The following is a 20,123-nucleotide window of genomic DNA, read 5'->3' on the forward strand; positions in this document are numbered from 1 at the left end:
TGGTCGAGAGGCTAAGTGCGCTTGAACTTGGCTTGGCTACCTATTAAGGGGGCTCGAGGTTCGACGCCCGACTCGGGCAGAGTTGGAAAAACCTTCTCCAAGATACCCCCTCCCCCACTGGTCCACAAAAGAGATTGGACCAAAGCACTCTGAGCATGCTATAAGCATGAAAGTAGTGCCATATAAAAGCCATAATTTATTTATTTATTGTTTTTGTTCGATTTCATGCTTTTAGTTTTCTCAATACGCTATGATCCTATCACTTGTCTGGACCAGTTGGAAATGATTTGGAACAACGGAGTATATGGTTGATCGCTTTTTAAATTTATTTTATCTTATAGTTATCTATTGTTTCTATTTCATGTTTTTGATCACTGAGCCTCAGACGACGATCTATAAAGGGGACTAATTCAGCCTATTCCACCACTTCAGTCAAGTACTAATTCTTTCCCTTGTTTGAGATACTAAACAAATTAACTAATTGTCAGGTATAAGAAACAGTTGTACGAAATGTCAGCTTGAGCCGAGATTGGGTGTCGAAGAAATAACGTGTATAAACATTGGACCAGACAGATTGAGTTGATATAAGCTTTGTCATTAAAATCTGTTTTATTTTAAACTGGTCTTTGCTGAAATCTCGTGCTGCAAATAAATAACGAGAGTTGAGTGGTAGGTAACAGACTCTGCTGAATTTGTCATCTGCAAAATGTTATGTACTAGTTTAGAGAGTATGTTAGTTTCGGTAGACAAATATATTGAGTATTGTTTTAGCGACGGTAAAAGTAGTGACGTAGTAAGACAGACGAATGACGTAGTAGATTAGGCGAAGAAGAGCAACATGGCGATAGTATAGAACAGTGATGCTCAACCTAATTCGACCTGCGGGCCATTTTAACTTTCGACACGCGCGTCCCGGGCCACATCAACAGAAAGGTAAAAAAAAAAAAAAAAATGAAATCAAAATTCACCTGAAACGATTTGAAATTATTGGATCTAGTACTTAACATTAATTTAATGGGATATTTAAAGTATATCATTTTTTACGCGTCTAAAAATGGCTTCATTTCTCTACTTAAAATGTGAGCAACATTTTAGTTAACTTTATCACCAACTTATTTTCTTGTCTCTTTTTGGTAAATATTCCCAATCTCTTGGCGTAGTTTAACCAATCTTTTATACGCGGCTCAAACCAAGAAGGCCTTCATATTTGTTTTATATTGTCTTTGTATATGTTGTTGTTTCTGAAACAGTCAGACTTTCTTTACAAAACAATTATGTTGACTTATGTTCCACAAAAAAGATCCATTCACTTTTTCTGGTAGACTCTACATTCAGAGTTCCAGTTCATAAACTCATAAAGTCACACTCGTTAAACGTCATGGTACCAATCCATCAGAGAAAAAGCGAGAGTCCTTAATTTAATGAAGGTAAAGATACATTTTAAACTTTTTTTTGAACTGGGGAGGATTTTCTACTTTCTGTGCCGACGTTTCGGCGGGCCGGATGGAACCACGTCGCGGGCCGGTTCTGTCCTGCGGGCCGTACTTTGGGCATCACTGGTATAGAAGTAGTCTGTTTCGGATGATAGTTAGAAAAATAGCGACGTTTAGGAAGACTGGACGGACTTCCCAGTTATAAATAAATGTGTCATTTGCGACAGTAAAAGTCGTTAATCAAGTGTATTATTAATCTGTAATATTTTGTGGCTAATGTGGAGTAATTAATGAGATCGAAGTGAAGTCAGATACAAGATTAACCCACAACAAAAAGAAAAGCCCCTTTTTTTTTTCATGCCGATAGTCTGCGATGTGTTTGGTGCATCATGGGTCTGGAGTCTGGAACCAACTTAATTGTGAAGTCCAGCACGCGAAGTCACTTTCAACTCTTAAATTTGAAGCTGCTATTTATTACAAAGCTAATAGAAAGCTTAAATCAACTCACTCTGTCTGTCTGGTAAAAAGTTTTTTTCACGTTAGTTCTCCCACACCCACCACGGATTAAGTTGAAATTTTGCACAGTTATTTCTTGTACCTGAAAGAACAAGTAACAATTTTTAAAATAACCAATCAATTAATTAACTATGGGTATTTTTTTTTTGTATCAAACAAGGGAAATAAATCATACTTGACAAATGTGGTAGTATACGTTGAATTAGTGCCCTCGAGGAAGCATGAGCCATAAGTGAATAAGTTGTAATTTTTTTATGCATTTAAAAAGTAATCAATAACATTCACCCAGATACCCCCCTTTCTTCTTTTCCAACTGGTCCAGATAAGTGATAGGATTATAATGAACTGAGTTGGCTAAAAGCAATTAAATTGCGCTAAACAATAAAACAATTGGTAAAAATATTTGTAATCACACAGATCTATTACTGCGGAGATCACATGACTGATACAAACTAATTGATAAAATTACATTTAATAGATATATCTTTGCTTTTTTTTGTTTGAATAGTATTTTTTAAATGTTTTTCTTTGTTTTAACAATTTATTCAGTAGGTAAATAGCCGCACTGCCTTGTGTGTGTCCCTGTAAGTTCTAAGGATAAGGAAGTAAACCCTAACAGAAAATCCGGTCTTGGAGACCGTAGGAGGAGAGACAGTAGTAACACTAGAGTGGTTGTTACCGGTGATAAGTTACCAGATGTATAACTGCTACTTTTAAGTCTTCTATCATGAGGAGTTTACAGATTAAATGATTTTACTTAAGGTATTACTCTAATCAAATGTGAATATTTGTTCGTCATTAATCTCACGGCTATATTTTGTTTCTTATTTTTAAATAAAAAGATGATTACGTCCTAGGTGTGTCTCTTGGTCAATCTAGTCATACATGTTAATCTATTGACTTAAACTCTGCCAAGTCATTCGTTTTCATGGATGATTGTTTTTCATGGCTGATTGTTTTTCATGGCTGATTCATTAAATGATGTCCTAGCATGTGGAACAAGAAATGTGCCTTTACCTTTGTGTCTTCCCGAGTATTTTTTAGGTTAATGTAATCTTATCTTATCTTATCAAATACAGACGTTACTTCAAAAAAAGAGGATGATTTCGTCCTACGCATTATGCATCTAGTCATGCATGTTAACCAAAGACTTAAAACTCTGCCAAGTCACTGGTTTTCCTGGTTGGCTCAGGCAACCAATTCCATGCTCTAATAGCACTAGGGAAGAAGGAGTATTTGTACAAATTTGTTCTAGCATATGGGACGAAGAATGTGCCTTTATCTTTGTGTATTTCAGAGTATTTTATTAAATTTTGTTTTTGTATTTGAAGATTATGGTTCAGTGTTTTATGTATAATTGCTACTTTACTGTGTATTTCAGAGTATTTTATTAAATTTTGTTTTTGTATTTGAAGATTATGGTTGAGTGTTTTATGTATAATTGCTACTTTACTTTTGAGTCTTCTGTCCTGAAGGCTTTCTAAGAGACCGAACGGGATTCTCGAAAAGCGGATAGCGCGATGAACGCCAACTCGAGGGTTGGTCGGGATCTCATGTGTCCTGGCTGATTCCTGGGTCTTTCTAATGGGCAAAAATTGGGCTGACTGGTGCGGCCTTCGCGGGCTGAGTCGGGAGGCTCCTTTGCGCTCATGAGCTAGGCTCTATTTAGCCCGTCCCCCGACGTCATAGAAGATGAACGCGTCGACCCAGTGGCAGTTCTAATACTGGGAATATCAAATAATCTTCGTCAAACCACTCCCCATTGTGGGGAAACTCTAGCCTCAGGTCATAGTGTAGGCCTAGACATTACGCAAAACAGCAGGGGTTTCTGTCCAGGGCTTTTGCAAGAGAGGATCTGACCCTATCAAGCCCTCACTCAAAAGGTGATCATCATCATCATCCCAAGAAAAAAATAAAATCAATAAAATTTGATCAATTCGTTGATTTTGAGAGATTTATTTTTTGAAAGAGAAACTTTTTTTTAGATTAACTGTCATTTTAGCTGTCGTGTTTGTGTTTGTAATGTTATTACAGCGCCTTGAGCCTACATTTTGTTTGTTAAAAGCGCTTTATAAATAAAATTATTATTATTATGTTAGAAATGAACGAGTAGTCATTCTCTGGCGCTGCCAGGGTCAAGTTTCGCTAAAGAGAAACAAAATTCATCGTAGTCCCTTTAACAGTTTCCACTGAGGAATTTTCTGGTGATGTGGCAGGTCTGCAGCAGTACCGCCCTCTGACTGGCAACGAAGATGTTCCTAGGAATGTTAAGGGCCTTGAAGGTGTCTGTGAGGTCAGTTGTTATTATCCCCTCGGTTGATATAACCATGGAGTATATTGTTATTTTGGACAATTTCCATAGACACTTAATCTCCAAGCCTAGGTTCCCATATTTTCTTTGTTTTTCTATCTCAGTTTTTCTTAAATTATGAGACAGTGGTACGGCGATATCGATAATGGTAGCAGTTTTTTCTTTTTTATCGATGAACAGCAGATCCGGGCGATTGAAATCTACCGTTTTGTCGGTCAGAATAGGCCTATCCCAGTACAGCAGATGATCAGTAGACTCGAGAACCTCTTGCGGAGAGTATTTATAATAAGGGGGAGTGTCCTTACCCACCAATTTGTACGTCAAAGCCAAGTGTTGGTGTATTAACTTTGCAACTTGGTTATGGCGACCTAGGTAGGCTGATTCTGATAGGGCTGGACATCCTGCCATAATGTGTTCAATCGACTCGCCCACATTTCCACATTTTCGGCATTTGTCGACAACATTGAGTTTCAGGATATGCTTCTCGTAATTTTTTGTCCTGATTACTCTGTCCTGTATTGCTGTAACAAAGCCTTCTGTTTCAGGGTAGAGATGACCTGCTTTGAGCCATGTTAAGGAAGCAGCCTTGTCGATGTTGTCCCCATGTAATGAAGCCGGAAATTTTCCGTGGAGTGTTTTTTCTTCCCATTGGCGAATCTCATGCCCTACGTCGTCCAAACCGATATTGACATCAGCATTGTGTAGGTTCAGAGGGGTTGCATCGGAGTCGTATTTCCGTAGGAAGGAAACTAATTTGTTGCTGGAGGCGAGCAGTTTTGATCGTATTTTTAAAACTTGCATCTTACACAATTTGAAGATGTTCTGCAATCCACGACCCCCATCCTTCCTGGGCAGGTATAACCTTATGGTGGAGGACTTGGGGTGTAGGCATCGAAACTTGGTTAGTAATTTTCTAGTGAGTCTGTCAATGTCATGTAGGTCGGTGTCAGTCCATTTGATCACACCGAACGTTTGTTTATTATTATTATTATTATTATTATTATTATTATTATAGCTTTTATATAGCGCTACTTTCATGCTTATAGCATGCTCAGAGCGCTTTTGGTCCAATCTCATTTGTGTACCGGTGGGGGGGGGAGGGGGTATCTAGGAATTGGTTTTCCGTGCTGCCTTTAGGCGCTCAGTAAACACAACTCTGCCCGAGTCGGGTGTTTCGAACCTCGAGCCCCCTTCTAGGTAGCCAAGCCAAGCCAAGTTCAAGCGCACTTGGCCTCTCGACCACGCTTCCCACGCTCTCGACCACGCTTATTATCTCTAGATCTAGCATTGTTTTTAGTTTGAACACAACCTGAAGAGTTGAAAAGAAAAATAATCTCCTACCTATTATGTTTTTCTTGTGGTTTCAAAAGTTTTCAAAGCTATTGCCCAAAGCCAAAAAAAAAAACAACAATAAACTAATACACCAAATAGACTTGTTTAGGTCGAAATTCAGCCGAACACATGTCAACATAAACTGCCTGACCTCTGCGTGCTGGGTAAGGTATTCTTTCAGTTTTGATCTATTTATGAAGCCTATACCTTACGTATGCGCGTGAACAGAATTTTTTTTTTATTCAGGGGCGTTTACAGGGGCGTAACTAGGAATTTTCCATCGTTTGTGAGCCGGGGGGGGGGGGCTTCACCTCTTTGGGGGCCCCTGCATTTTTCGTAATATTTAATTTTTAATGTAAAAAAAAACACTCATTTTGGGGACCTGCCTCATGTGGGGGCTCGGGTTTTTTTTCTAATTCTCCCCCACCCTAGCTACGCCACTGGGTATTTATGGAGAGGGGTAATATATTTCTCTCTTTTCTTTAAAACATTCACAAACACCCGAAATTAGGTGAGTGTAGTTTGCTTTAGCTTCTCTCAAGCTGTTGCTTGAGTTCTCGTACATTTAATTTATTAATGTAGCTAGGCCGGCCTTGGATAGTTGGAGGCCCAAGGCTAAGAGAATTCGGTGGCCCCCAAAATGAAATAAAAAAAAAGAAACAGCGAAAAACATAATTAATTAATACGCAGTTAATTTAAAACCCGCTTGTCTATGTGTGTGGTAGGCACAGAATTGAATAAATGACCAGACAAGGTATGTCCATTTCAAACTTTTAGTAGGCCTACTGATAGAAAAAAACAACATGAACACAAACTTGTAAAAACACAACAGGACAACACGATGCGGCGTCAAGGAGTAGAACCAAGCTTCAGTGAAGGGTGCCAGCGGAAAGGGGCAGTGACCACATTGATTCTTTCTTTTAAATCCGTGATTTGGCGGCATTTCCGGGACAGAGGTCAACTCGATATTTTGCCTCTCGGTGCTTGGTCAAGTTTGGCCTACCAGTGTAATTCTTTCTTTTAAATCCGTGATTTTGGCGGCCTTTCCGGGACAGAGGTCAACTCGATATTTTGCCTCTCGGTGCTTGGTCAAGTTTGGCCTACCAGTATAATGTATCCGATCCACTACATTTGTATATTGAGAAATAACTGATATCCGTATATCGCATTTTTTTTACAAAGTTGGAATAGTAAACATAGAGTCATAACTTCTACTATGTTTAAGATCTGATCCAAGAATCGCATTCTTTTCTCAAATTTATTTTTAATCATGTGCTCTAGGCGTCTGCTAAAATTTGCCTATGCCTAATGCCGGCCCTGAATGTAGCTTGGCATAAAAAAAAGTCCAGAGCTACGCCACTGCATAAGACTAATATTAATTAAAAAATGTACAATTCAAGTCACCTGATTTTTGTGTTTATTCCTTGTAAAACAGTCCTAAATATTAAATCAGTCCTCAATGTATTTGTTAGGTTTATATAGTGGGTGTGGGAGAAATAACGTGTACAAATGTTTTACCAGACAGAGTGAGTTAATTTAGTTCCTCCTTTCAGACCTTGTGGTCTATAAGGCAGATGATGTAAAGGTCTCCGTGTTTCTGTGGCCGACGGTTTACGAGGGTGTCATGTTGCCTGCACAACGACCAACCGCCTTTACTTTTTTTCCAGGTACCCATTGTCAGAGGTACCTAAAGGTTCTCGAAATTAAAAATCCCAGTCAAATCTTATCTTATATTATATAATACAGACGTTACTTCAAAAAAGAAGATGATTACGTCCTACGCGTCATGCATTTAGTCATGCATATTAACCAATGACCTAAATTCTGCCAAGTTACTGGTTTTCCAGGCTGGCTCAGGCAACCCATTCCATTTTCTAATAGCGCTAGGGAAGAAGGAGTATTTGTACAAATTTGTCCTAGCATATGGCATGATGAATGTGCCTTTATCTTTGTGTCTTTCTGAGTATTTTTATTAAATTTTGTTTTTGTCTTCAGCAGGATTGGAACCCTGGACCCCCAGTTTGGAAGCCAAGCGCCTTACAGCACAGCCACCGCGCCTCTGAGTTAATATAAGCTTTGTAAAAACTACCCCAAGAGTTCAAAGAGGCCTTTTATTCATCTCTACAAGAAGAAGGGAAATAGATTTGCGATAACCACCGTGGCATATCTCTCCATTGCTTACAAAACTCTGGCAAGGATGCTGCTATATAAACCAGCAAGAACAAATAAATTAAATCTCTATACTTCATTCCTGGATTTGACCAAAGCATTTGATAACGTCAGCCATGTATGTCTTTTGCATATCCAGTCCGAATTAGGCTGCCCAGATCAATGCATATCAATGGTACGCCAATGAAAAAATGCAAACAAGAATCCTGCCTCAAATGGCGCGAAGCAGGAATGCCAGGTGGCCATAAAATGATGTTGATATTTCACAGACGAAGTGACTTTTCGCAGTAGTTATCGTCAGCGCAAAATACAAGCGCATAACTCCTTGCATGTCCACTGATCAGTAAAAACACTTAATTCAACGTTATGACCCACAGATTCTGAGAACCTCTGAGTAACAGGTTGCTTCTGAAAAACTTTGAATATACAAAGACAAGTAAACGAAGAAGTTAATTAAAAACTTGTCAGTCTGCTGCTATTTATTTATCAATAAATATAAATTATATATCAACTCTGTCTATCTGTGTGTCTGTCTGGCCAAAGTTTTCTACACGTTATTTCTCCTACATTCTCGGATCAAGCTGAAATTCGGCACAATTATTTCTTTTACCTGCCAACAAAAAAAAATAAACCAATTAGTTAATTAACTATTGGTAAATAATTATTTCGAACAAGGTATCTCGAACAAGGGAAAGAAATTTTGATTGACTGATAAGGTGGTAAAAGTTGAATTAGTCCCCTTTATTGTTTGCAGAAAGAAAAGTTACTAAATAACTATAAAACCTAGTTTAATAAGCAGTTCCCTGGAACAGTGGTTGTCGTATTGGCTTCAGGAGGCTTGAGGAGACTTAAGGAGGCTGAGGAGACATAAAGAGGCTTGAGGAGACTTAAGGAGGCTGAGGAGGCTTGAGGAGACTTAAGGAGGCTGAGGAGACTTAAGGAGGCTGAGGAGACTTAAGGAGACTTAAGGAGGCTTGAGGAGACTTAAGGAGGCTTGATGGGACTTAAGGAGACTGAGGAGGCCTAAGGAGGCTTGAGGAGACTTATGGAGGCTTGAGGAGGCTGAGAAGGCTTGAGGAGACTTAAGGAGGCTTGAGGAGACTTAAGGAGGCTTGAGGAGACTAAAGGAGGCTTGAGGAGACTTAAGGAGGCTGAGGAGACTTAAGGAGGCTTGAGGAGACTTAAGGAGGCTTGAGGAGACTTAAGGAGGCTGAGTAGGCCTAAGGAGGCTTAAGGAGGCTTGAGGAGACTTATGGAGGCTTCAGGAGGCTTGAGGAGACTTAAGGAGGCTTGAGGAGACTTAAGGAGGCTTGAGGAGACTTAAGGAGGCTGAGGAGGCTTGAGGAGACTTAAGGAGGCTTGAGGAGACTTAAGGAGGCTTGAGGAGACTTAAGGAGGCTTGAGGAGACTTAAGGAGGCTTGAGGAGACTTAAGGAGGCTTAAGGAGGCTGAGGAGACTTAAGGAGGCTTGAGGAGACTTAAGGAGGCTTGAGGAGACTTAAGGAGGCTGAGTAGGCCTAAGGAGGCTTGAGGAGACTTATGGAGGCTTCAGGAGGCTTGAGGAGACTTAAGGAGGCTTGAGGAGACTTAAGGAGGCTTGAGGAGACTTAAGGAGGCTTGAGGAGACTTAAGGAGGCTGAGGAGGCTTGATGAGACTTAAGGAGGCTGAGGAGGCTTGAGGAGACTTAAGGAGGCTGAGGAGGCTTGAGGAGACTTAAGGAGGCTTGAGGAGACTTAAGGAGGCTGAGGAGGCTTGAGGAGACATAAGGAGGCTTGAGGAGACTTAAGGAGGCTTGAGGAGGCCTAGGCACTCAACTTCGATTTCAGGACATTTTTTAAAAAATTACAATTAAAAAGCGACACAATCAAAAATACAAACAAAAAAAAAAGTTTATATAAAGCGTAGTTGTATCAATTAGTTTGGATCAGCCAAGTCATTAAATGTGTAATAGACTAGCAATAATAAATCTGTACGATTAGAAATATTTTTGCCTATTTGTTATTTTTCTTTGGGGCTACTTCGTGCGTATAGCTTTCTGAATACGCTAGGATCATATCTATGGGGAAGAAAGAAAGAGTGATCGTTGGCCAAAGAAACAAACATATTATCTTAACATCATCTGCCCTGTAGAACGCAAGCTCTGAAAGAGGATCTTTATTTATAAGGTCATACACTGCTTTCTCAATAACTTGGAGACCTAGTTTGACTGTCTGCATCCTAGAGCTAACTACACACACAATAGAACAGGTACACTTGTTTAAAGGTAATTTAATACCGTTTCGTTCAGTAAAACAAATACAGTCAATATTGTTTCAAATTGTATGTCTATATCTTTATCATCTTGGTACAAGTGTATCTTTTATGGTGTTAAGCCCATGGGCGGACTGGCTATATGGGCATTTGGCCAAATGCCCGGTGGGCCGGTACCCATATGGGCCGGTAGGGCCACCGAAATGGCCTGATTGAAGCCACTACGGCACATATCAAATTGTCAAAGGTATTATGATATTCTTATAATGTTATTATTATTATTTGTATAAAAGGCACTCTGAGCGTCGTGTTTAAACAAAAAAACTTTCACAAACATTACAGTGTAATACTATTTTAATGGAACACATTTTCCAAAAATAAAATGTAGAATGTAGACAGTGCTACTAGAAGCCTTTATCTTTTTAGGGCCTACATAATTGCTGATTTAAAAAGACGCTATATTGCTTATTAAGATATAGAGTTCACTGTATGCATGCATATCGATACATTATCAAACTTAATGATTTTTAAGGACCGATACACCTAGAAATAGATGCCCATCACATGATAGAGAATTTGAGGGCTGAATTTTATAGAAATTCCCGGGCCGATTTTGACACTCAGTCCCCCGCTGGTTAAGCCTGTTCATTTATAAACGCTGTCATCGTAAGTTTGGTGAATCCATAGTGCTTGTGAGAAGACATTAATAATTTTACAACATTTTTTTTTTGCATAGGATTCCAGCAATATTCCTTTTTAGTTTATTTTCTTTCCCTTCTTTTTCGATTCTTTTGATTCCAATTAACGCATTGCTAGTCTCTGTTCAAGATACTAATTGTGATTTATGAATGACTTCGTAGCGGGGCCAGCTCGAGAGTATGCGCCAACTCCACCGAACCCTTCCTCGTCCCATATGCTAGGACAAATTTGTACAAATACTCCTTCTTCCCTAGTGCTATTAGAGCATGGAATGGGTTGCCTGAGCTAGCCAGGAAAACTAGCAGAATTTAAGTCATTGGTTAATATGCATGACGCGTAGGACGTAATCATCTTCTTTTTGAAGTAACGTCTGTATTATATAAGATAAGAACCAATAAGAAGTCGTTATGTGACTGGACATGTCATCTATAGGACGTTGTTTTGGATCTATTTATAGTTTCATTTGAACATATTCAGACTAACGTCGATCTCTATAAGGAATAAAGGTCTTAAGTTTCTCGTCTAGTTACTCTAGTATGTATAAGGAGTTGACGTCTGCTAGAAGAACAATATACAGATGAAAGGTCCATGCATGGAACTATACTAATGGAACACCAGCTTCGAGTTTTTTACAAAGACAAAGAGAGTCGAAGTGCCGCCGCGCATCTTTTTTCGCGCACCATACCATTTTAAAAAATCGATGAGGATGCCGAAGAAGAAATTTACTCCGAGAGCCACTTGGATTGACCTTCATTGAGAGTAAAACTTCCCCCCACACTATATTTTATTAGATCTGTAAAAACTTTATCCATTTTCTGACTATCTGATAAAATAGATACAATTTCCCTGAATAAGAGATCGTCACAAAAGTTATTTTTTTTCGATCACCCTATAAAATGCCACTTATTTTCCAAAAAATAGAATCTAAATTCCGAAAATACAATCTTTCAGTGTTTCTGTGTTTGGTTTATTTACACTAAACCTGGATGAAGACCTGTCTACCGTTCCGCTAAATGCGTATTTGTTACGATATACTAAATTGCACGAAATAAAAATAGGAGGCCTAATACAGTTTTGACACTCCAAGCTAATCATTTCTAGTCGTTTTTTTTTATATTATCGAAAGGACTAGGCTATAGGCATACACGTCTCGTTGGAAACAAAGAAAAAGTTAATCTTGATAATATTGTAGCCTAAATAAAATGACAAAAAAAAAAAACAAACTATAGCCTAATCTAAAATGAAATAGATCTAGAGCTAGATTTTCTTGGACGAATGATATAAAATAAGTATAAATAATAAGTCATATGAATCTGATAGATCTAAAACAAATAGGCCTACTGATAGAGTCAGATAGAGTCATTCATTAATTAATTATTAGAATTACTTGACTACCAACTGGGTATTTTTATTGCCAAAATACAATGTATTTTATGTGCATTTATTAAAAACAACAACCAAAAATTAAGCGTTTGACGCAACTAGATCTAATATTAGTAATATATAGATTCTAGTTCTAGATCCAGAAAGCTACTTCTCTAATTCAGTTTTCTAGTTTAATTCTACAGTAACTTACGTTTATCGAACTAGTTAAGCTCATTCGCCGACATTTTTTATGTTTGAATTTGTGTATCTCCGTAAAAATTAGACCTAGAAAAAAACTGATTGTATCTGTGAACTCCTCATCCATTTTTCTTAAAAAGTAGACTTGTTTTATTCTATTACTACTCATAGTTAAACTTATATTTGATGTTAAAGTGGGTCAGGTTGATGATTTCAGAAGCTTAAATCATCGAACACTTTTTTACCTTTATCTTATCTTATCGAACATATTAAGAACTTATCGAACACACGAGAAGTATGGTGTTTTAAGAGTGTTATAATCTTAACATTTTGTGAAAAGTATGGTGTTTCAAAAGTGTTATAATCTATATTTTTTTTATTTATATCATTTTCTTTTTACGCCATGTCAAGAAAGACAGATTTTTAGTCATTTTCAAATGGTCCACATCGAAGGAATCTATCACTGATCAGCTCTGCTTAGAAACTGACGGTGCTAAGCCCAGTAACGCATTACCGCAGTACTTATTTAGGTCTAAGCTATTTTGAGACATAATAAGGCCATTAATAAATTTAATCCAGATATTATTTATTTGAGGGAGAGCCTAATAAGCTTTGGTAGCCAATAGATAATCCCGCCCTCCCCAAGTCATTGCAGGACACAACAGTTTACTTGGTTGACCTAAAAACAAAACATACGGTACGCGGCCCTACGTAACTAGCCGCCGATCTAGCACGCTCAGTGTATGTAACAGCCCAAAAGTCAGTGCTAGATATTTTTCGATCTGGGCGGGGAAGGGGGGGGGTGCTGAAAAGCTATGGTAGCTTGCAAGCTGTGTTACCTATAGATGTAGATAAATCCGCCCTCCCTAAACCACCTGGTTGACCAAAAAAAAAAAACACCGTATTTTAGAGCACGCTTAGTATTTGTCACACTCACACACAAACAACATATCTATATATACTACGTATCTATCATGCCTAGTGTTTGTGACCTAATTAGCGGCTTGACCGTAGGTACTCGACTGATGGCTCCTCCCCCTTTCCCCTCAACATTGTTCTTACTACAACTTGAACAATGTTTTGGGGCCGTGTTGATGGCCTGGTTTACACCTGTGTGTTACGCTATCACTGACCATTTTTTTGTTGTTGTGTGTTAGTCTGGTGGCTGCGTTTGGATTGAGTCTTGATATTTACGTTGTTACTTTGCACTGAAAAAGTGTGAATGTTGGAGAGTGGAAGCGCGGGTAAGGGGGTGTAGGCAGAATAAGAGAGTGGTTAAATGTGTTATTGTTATTATTTTGTGTATTTGTGATGTTTCAAAGGAGTGTCTTTGTAACGCATTATGAGCTTTATCATACTTTATGGCAAATATATATATATATATATATATATATATATATATATATATATATGTAATTTTATAGACCCGGCGCCACACGTCTAGATCGAGAAGCACAACTGACTCTTGTATTTGAGGCTGACCGTGCGGCTGACGTCAAATTCTAATGGTCGATCAATTATTGATGATCTCTGGATACAGTGTCTTGACTGTTTCTCTCCCCCACCCCCCGACCTTTTTTTTTTACCTGCCCAAGACATTTTTATTTTAAAATACCATATCTGCATTCTATACCTCCCCCTTTGCCCTTTCGTTTTATTAATATCTCTTCACATCAAGCACATGTGCTAGGTATTGGTTTATAACACATAATTCAGAAGTTAATAGAATGGGGCAAATTCAGAAGTTAATAGAATGGGGCATCTGAAAAAGAAACAACAACTGAATACATTCCACTTTGCTCCTTCCAGCGGCAAAGCACTGATGCTGTTAGCATCAAGCTATAATATATGTGTCATAAAATCAAGCTTTTAAAATGGGTACAATTAGTGCATATCGATGTAAATCTATTTACTTAAAAAAAATATAGCACATTTACGGTAAACCACAAATAGCTGATACAAATTGTAACATATGACTAATTTATATCTGTACTTTGCATTAAATTATTTAAAAAAATAACAATTAAAAAATATATAATTTAAATATTTTGTCTTCTTTGGGTTATATCCCTTTGATGTTTATTTTTAACATTAAAATGGCGTTCGATATCTTACGAAGCTGAGATTGCTTATATAAAAACTGCTATTATCGAACACCCCCTTTTTAAACCTCAATTTTCATGTTTAGGTAACAAAGGACACTTTCAAATAAATAGTTGTAAATATTTCTCAGCCTAATTAGAAGCGTATTATATAGTTTTTTTGAGCTGAAGCATCATTAGCATTAAAAAATACCCTTAACCCGAGACTCACTCCACTCTTCCCAAGAGTTCAAAAAATGTGAAATTTTTATATCAATAAATGTTTTGTTTTTACTTATTTCGGATGTTCCTTCAGAGTTGAAGATAATTACTTCCTAGTCCAAACCTCCCGCAGGACGGCGGGGGATGGGAGCGGGCAGGGTTTGAACCCGGGACCATCGATAAGTCCGAACGACAGTCCAGCGTGCAAACCGCACGACCAGGCAGCCATCCTATTATATACCAATGCATATTACCAATGCACTTTGAATATAAGTAAAAAAATGATCCTCGTGTGAAAATGAAACTAATTATAACTTAACTATCAAGAAATGGACGATGCACAATAAGAATGGACTAGTTTCTTTATAATCATCGAAATAAAGGAGAATTTTAAAAAATACAATGGGGTGTTCGATAAGTACCTTAAAACGAAGGTGTTCGATAGATGTAAGTTACTCTAGTTAGATCTAGATGTCTAGACCAGTAGATCTAAATCTAGCCAGGGTTTTTGTCATGGAATAGATTTATAAAACTTCAGCCACCTACTGATCACGATATGACAGATAGGCCTACTCTCTCTAGAGTCTCTACTACTAAACTCTACATCAACTACATCTAGATCTAGTAGATCACTACATTTGACTAGATGATTACTAGATCACAGTAAAATTCAATGTGTACTTCCGACTTTAGCTCAACAAACAAGTCCACTCCAAAGTATAGATCTACTAATAAAGTCACAAAGTGTAAAGGATCATTATATATTCACATAAAAAAAAATTATAGGCCTAAATGAATCGAATAATCAGTCACTAATTTGACTAATCAGTAATCTAAATTGTTGTCTTTTTTAAATGGCAAGTGTTATTGATGACTTCTGACTTGTAAACCAGTTGCAGAGATTCTAGTTTTTATTTTGATGACATGTTACGATATATCAATGATATTTTTATTTAGATAAACGCAAGTACCTAGTGGAACAGACAGAAGGACCATTTAATATAAGGCAAAGAAGTAAGATGTTTATAATCCATCAAACTCACAGAGGACTTGTGTCATTTGTGACGGCATTTCATGCATTTACAGAAGCTACAAACTATTCTACAAAAATGATAGGCTTGTCTTTGCTTCCGAAGACTTATGAGGAATGCTATGTTTCAGAGTAGCCCCAGCTGTGACCTACATATTATGCCACACTGAGCACAGGCATAACCATTGTCCACCTGTGGTAGAATACGTTGTTTTTTTCTTTTTGCCGTCTACCCTCAGCAATTAATTTTCATTGGTGTATACCACACCTTTGTAAGTGACCTCCAGCTGTCTCGTTCTGAAGCTGTATGCAACCAGATGCTCTCTTATTCTATGTCAGTTAAAGCAAGTTGGCGCCTAAGCTTGTCTTTAAAGCATTTCTGTGGTACCTCTTTATGTGCATATGACATGTTAGGCAAATAGGTTTAGCCTATCGGAAGGCCATTTCGGAAAGTATAGGTGTTTAAAATGAAACTCCAAATATCTGGACTTTCAGTAACCAAGAAAATAAGCTTAGGATTCAAAGAGACGACACTGGCATTTCAGCTAAGACGATCAGTAAAATTAATAGCAACTTTAATTGCAGTCCACCAAACAAGATAAAAAGAAACAAGTGTGGCTTCAATGGCATTGATGATATTTAGTTTACTTTTATCTCATTTACTAGTATTACTATTTCATTGACTAAGGTTTGTTATTGTCAAATATGCATAAGTACATGTACTAGTTCCTGCAATTTGTTGAAAAATAATAATTAAATTGTGTGTAGTCTATATACAAATGTTTATAAGAAATCACAGCTTAGCTTAATTTACTTAATTTCAAAACTCTGATTTTGTGTTCTGACTCTACTCTAAATAAATTATATTTTATTTTAAGAATGTAAAGTTGGAAATTCTGTTCTTGATGAAAAAAAATTATTAAAATAAAGTAGATGTTTATGGTTTCTTTGTATTTATTTTTAAATTATTTATTCATTAAAAATTAATTGTTCATTAACATTTACTTGAAGTAAAGATCAAAAACACAAATTCAATACATGATCAGCTCTCAATTCATGCAGATCACAGCCCATCACTTAAAAGTATTTACTGTCAATTCTACACACTATTCATTTCAAAATGTTGCTTTAAATTGTTGTGTGACACAATCAAAGTACTGGTACCTCACATTGATGTAGGCCTAAAGCAGATGAAATAATGACAAATTTTCATTCAATAACTTGTACTGTCATTTATTATCAGACGTGTTAAAACTAATGACCTTTATCATCATCATCATTGGCCTCCTTCAGCCGTAGAAAGACTAAGGTTTCATTTCAGAGCACACTTCCTCATGTGGCTGTGGAGCCCTATTTTGGAGAGACACTCCCGTCCACAGCTAGCACAGGTTAAGGTGGCTTTTGCTTCGGTGGTAGAGGAGCTGGCCGTTTTTCGGATTGTACGTTTTTCTTCCTGAGCTGAGACCCATGTACTTTCACTGTCCATAGCTTTCTTGGTCACTGTCTCTCTCCATCTGTTGCGGTCTAAAGCTATGTCTTCCCAATTGTCAGTATTGATGTTCACTGATTTGAGGTCACGTTTTATTACATCTATGTAATGGAAGTGGGGGCGACCAGTTTTTCTTGTGTCAGTAGTGTGTTAAAACTAATGACCTGTATATATAATTTATTAAGCAGGAGCATCAACAAATCTTGAACAATAATTGTCTACAAAAAAACTTTATTCTTATCCAAACAATATACATTTACAATGTATTTAAGCAAGTTAATTTATATTTATACAAATCTATATGGCCTAAAGATTATAGCGTATTTTGATGTGTGAATACCAAGTTACATTATTACAGGAAAATAGTGTACTCATTTTTAAAATATTCTGGGTAATAAAAATAAAAAACTAATGATACAATAAAATTGAAGCATTAGTCAAAAAAAGAAAAATTTCACTCAAGATCTATGTGAACTCTGCTTGAAAAAAATCATTTTGAAATTAATTTTAAAAAAAACATGGTTCTTTAGTCAATGGAATGATAGCAGCAATTATTTAACAATTTCATGATTATCCATTCATTTCAATATACTTATAACTGAAAAATAATTCATAAGGTTTAGATACAACCATTTGAAATAATGATTATAATTTTTTTCTTAATTTGCTTAATTCAAATCTAATATAAACAAGATTTCCTCTGTCAAGAAACTTATGAGGGAACAACATGCATGTTCTTCTCAGTAAGTTTTGCAAAGGGAATTAAGAATATTTAATTGGTGTTGCTTTTTTTTGCCAACATTTTAAACCTTTGCACCAGGTTTTAGTTTTAAGGAGAATGCACCATATTTTATATGTTTACTTTTGTTAGATTCTTATTTTAATGTTAAAAAAGTAAAATTTCCCTTACCACTCATCCACTGCACTCCCTCTTGTTTTAATGGGGCACAGATTAATAGTTTTCAAGTACAATATCAAACAGATTTAAAGAAATACTAAATCCAAACCTGTTGGCTGAATGACAGGATATACATAAATATGTATACAGCTTACAGTATAATATATATATCTTAAATTAAAATTGGTCCAAGACTTTTATTTTGCAACATGATGGGATTTTCCTTTCTGGTGGTGCTATGCAGGAGTCCAAGAATCTCATCTTTTCTCATAACAGAAAGTTATCTAGTTATAAAAATAAATAAAAGGATTAAAAAAAAAATAAAAAAATATGTGTTGACCATGCTAAACGTATATATGTTATTAAGTATAGTTATATAATTTTGCCATTCTAAAAATAGTCTGTAACTAAAAGGAGCTACTGCGTTAATGTGTAGACATGGCCCTGACCTTAATAGTTATGAATTATTACTATAGGTGAAGGCAGATGTTCAGTTAATTTGATGCACATTGAACTAATCTAAAAGCAACTATAACATATATTATGATTTACATTTTCATGGAAAACTAGTTTTTCAAAAATACAAGTACTTCAGCTTATGAGAAAAGTACATGGGAAAAATTGCAGTACCTTACCTTTAAGAGGTGCAACCAATCATTGACTTTTCAGGAATGCATGCCTTTTTCTTGCATTTCCAAACATAACTGTAATTATACAATTAGGCATATTGGTTAATTTCTTTTGAAAACATTACAATTAAAAAATAATATTATTAAATTGAAAACGTTGTATCAAACATACAAATTATCAGACAATTTTACCTAATTTCATCTAACAGTTTATTGTAAAGGAATGGCCTGCACAACAGCCAAGGTATATTAGGCATTCATGAAAGATGAATGTGCTTACGAGTGTTATAAATAAAAAAAAAAAAACTTAGAGAAAAATGTTAAATTCCATCCCAGATATTTGGATGTTGCTTGACCATGAAAATCACACAATTCATAAAACATCTATTTGATAACTAAAATAAAAATTGTATAGTAGTACTTACATTAAATATTGAATGGATGCCCAGAGAGTAGAAATAGTATAAGTATGATCCTTGAGCCATTCTGGTACATTATCAGAACTGGTTGCCATGGTTCTACTTGTTAATAACTGAAACATTACAAACATTTTTTTTTATTTATAATTTATCACAGACTAGAATAGAAATGTTGCCAGGAAAAATACCAATGGTTAGAATACACCTGATGCTACTTTTGTAGCCTTATTACTGGTTAAAATGCACCTAAACTTCATTAATTAAATCTGATAAGAAACATAGAGTAAATCACCAATTGCGCACACGTTGGCGCATTTTTTCAGTTTTTAATTTTTAACTTCCTAATGGTTAGATCTAGGAAAAAAATGAAAGTATATATAAACTCATCAGCTATTGGTCAATAAAAATAGATTAGATGCTTTGATTGCCAACACTTTTTTATACTTAGAATTTAACTCAACTTGTGGTAGGGTCTGTAAAGCTTTGCGAACGCAAAAAACATGAGTGTTAACGTTTGCCAACACCAGGAAAACATTGCGTACAAAGCATAAAGAATATATGTTAAAACCAATATATTATCTTCAAATTCATTTCATTGAGCAATTTTATTTAAATACTAGACCTAGCTTGATTGGTTATCACTCTGAACCCACAAAATATTTCCCTTCTCTGCTTGTAACTGACGTCACGTCACACCTAACCCCACCTCTCACCATGCACCAGTTTTTACCTGTACTGACCTCGCCTCGCCTACGATACTGGTCATTCCATCTCTTCAGAAACAGGTGGGGGAAGGGCACTAAGCCTACAATTATCAGCTTGATTTTTTTTCCTCTGGGAAACTGAGCCGCTCATTCACCCCCCCCCTCCCTCCCCCCCAGAGTTAGGTTACTGAATGAACCCTACCATACATGAATGCCGCTTGACTACACATCTCTAGGTGACTTTCCCTACACACTTGCCATTGTTGGCTGTAAGGCCCCTATTTATTTGTTTTATGTAAGCGTTTCTCAACCTTGTTTTGCGTCAATAGACTATAACGAGGAATAAAAATGTCCACGTGTAATGTTTGTACATTAGA

At 36.6% G+C, this 20,123-nt stretch overlaps 2 long non-coding RNA genes across 2 annotated transcripts; one reads left to right on the top strand and one right to left on the bottom strand.

The window, feature by feature from the left end:
* Window positions 1-636: 636 nt before the first annotated feature.
* Window positions 637-8,436, top strand: LOC129923774 (uncharacterized). The gene is made up of 2 exons (XR_008775733.1): window positions 637-933; window positions 7,588-8,436. It is a non-coding gene; the product is annotated as an uncharacterized LOC129923774 (long non-coding RNA).
* A 9,066-nt stretch (window positions 8,437-17,502) lies between these two features.
* On the bottom strand, window positions 17,503-19,894 carry LOC129923689 (uncharacterized). Its single transcript, XR_008775689.1, has 3 exons — window positions 19,049-19,894; window positions 18,630-18,698; window positions 17,503-18,278 (listed from the first exon to the last, which is right to left on the bottom strand). It is a non-coding gene; the product is annotated as an uncharacterized LOC129923689 (long non-coding RNA).
* Between the last annotated feature and the right edge of the window lie 229 nt (window positions 19,895-20,123).

The sequence above is a fragment of the Biomphalaria glabrata genome, chromosome 17, assembly GCF_947242115.1.
Source record: "Biomphalaria glabrata chromosome 17, xgBioGlab47.1, whole genome shotgun sequence".
NCBI classification, from domain to species: Eukaryota; Metazoa; Mollusca; class Gastropoda; family Planorbidae; genus Biomphalaria; species Biomphalaria glabrata.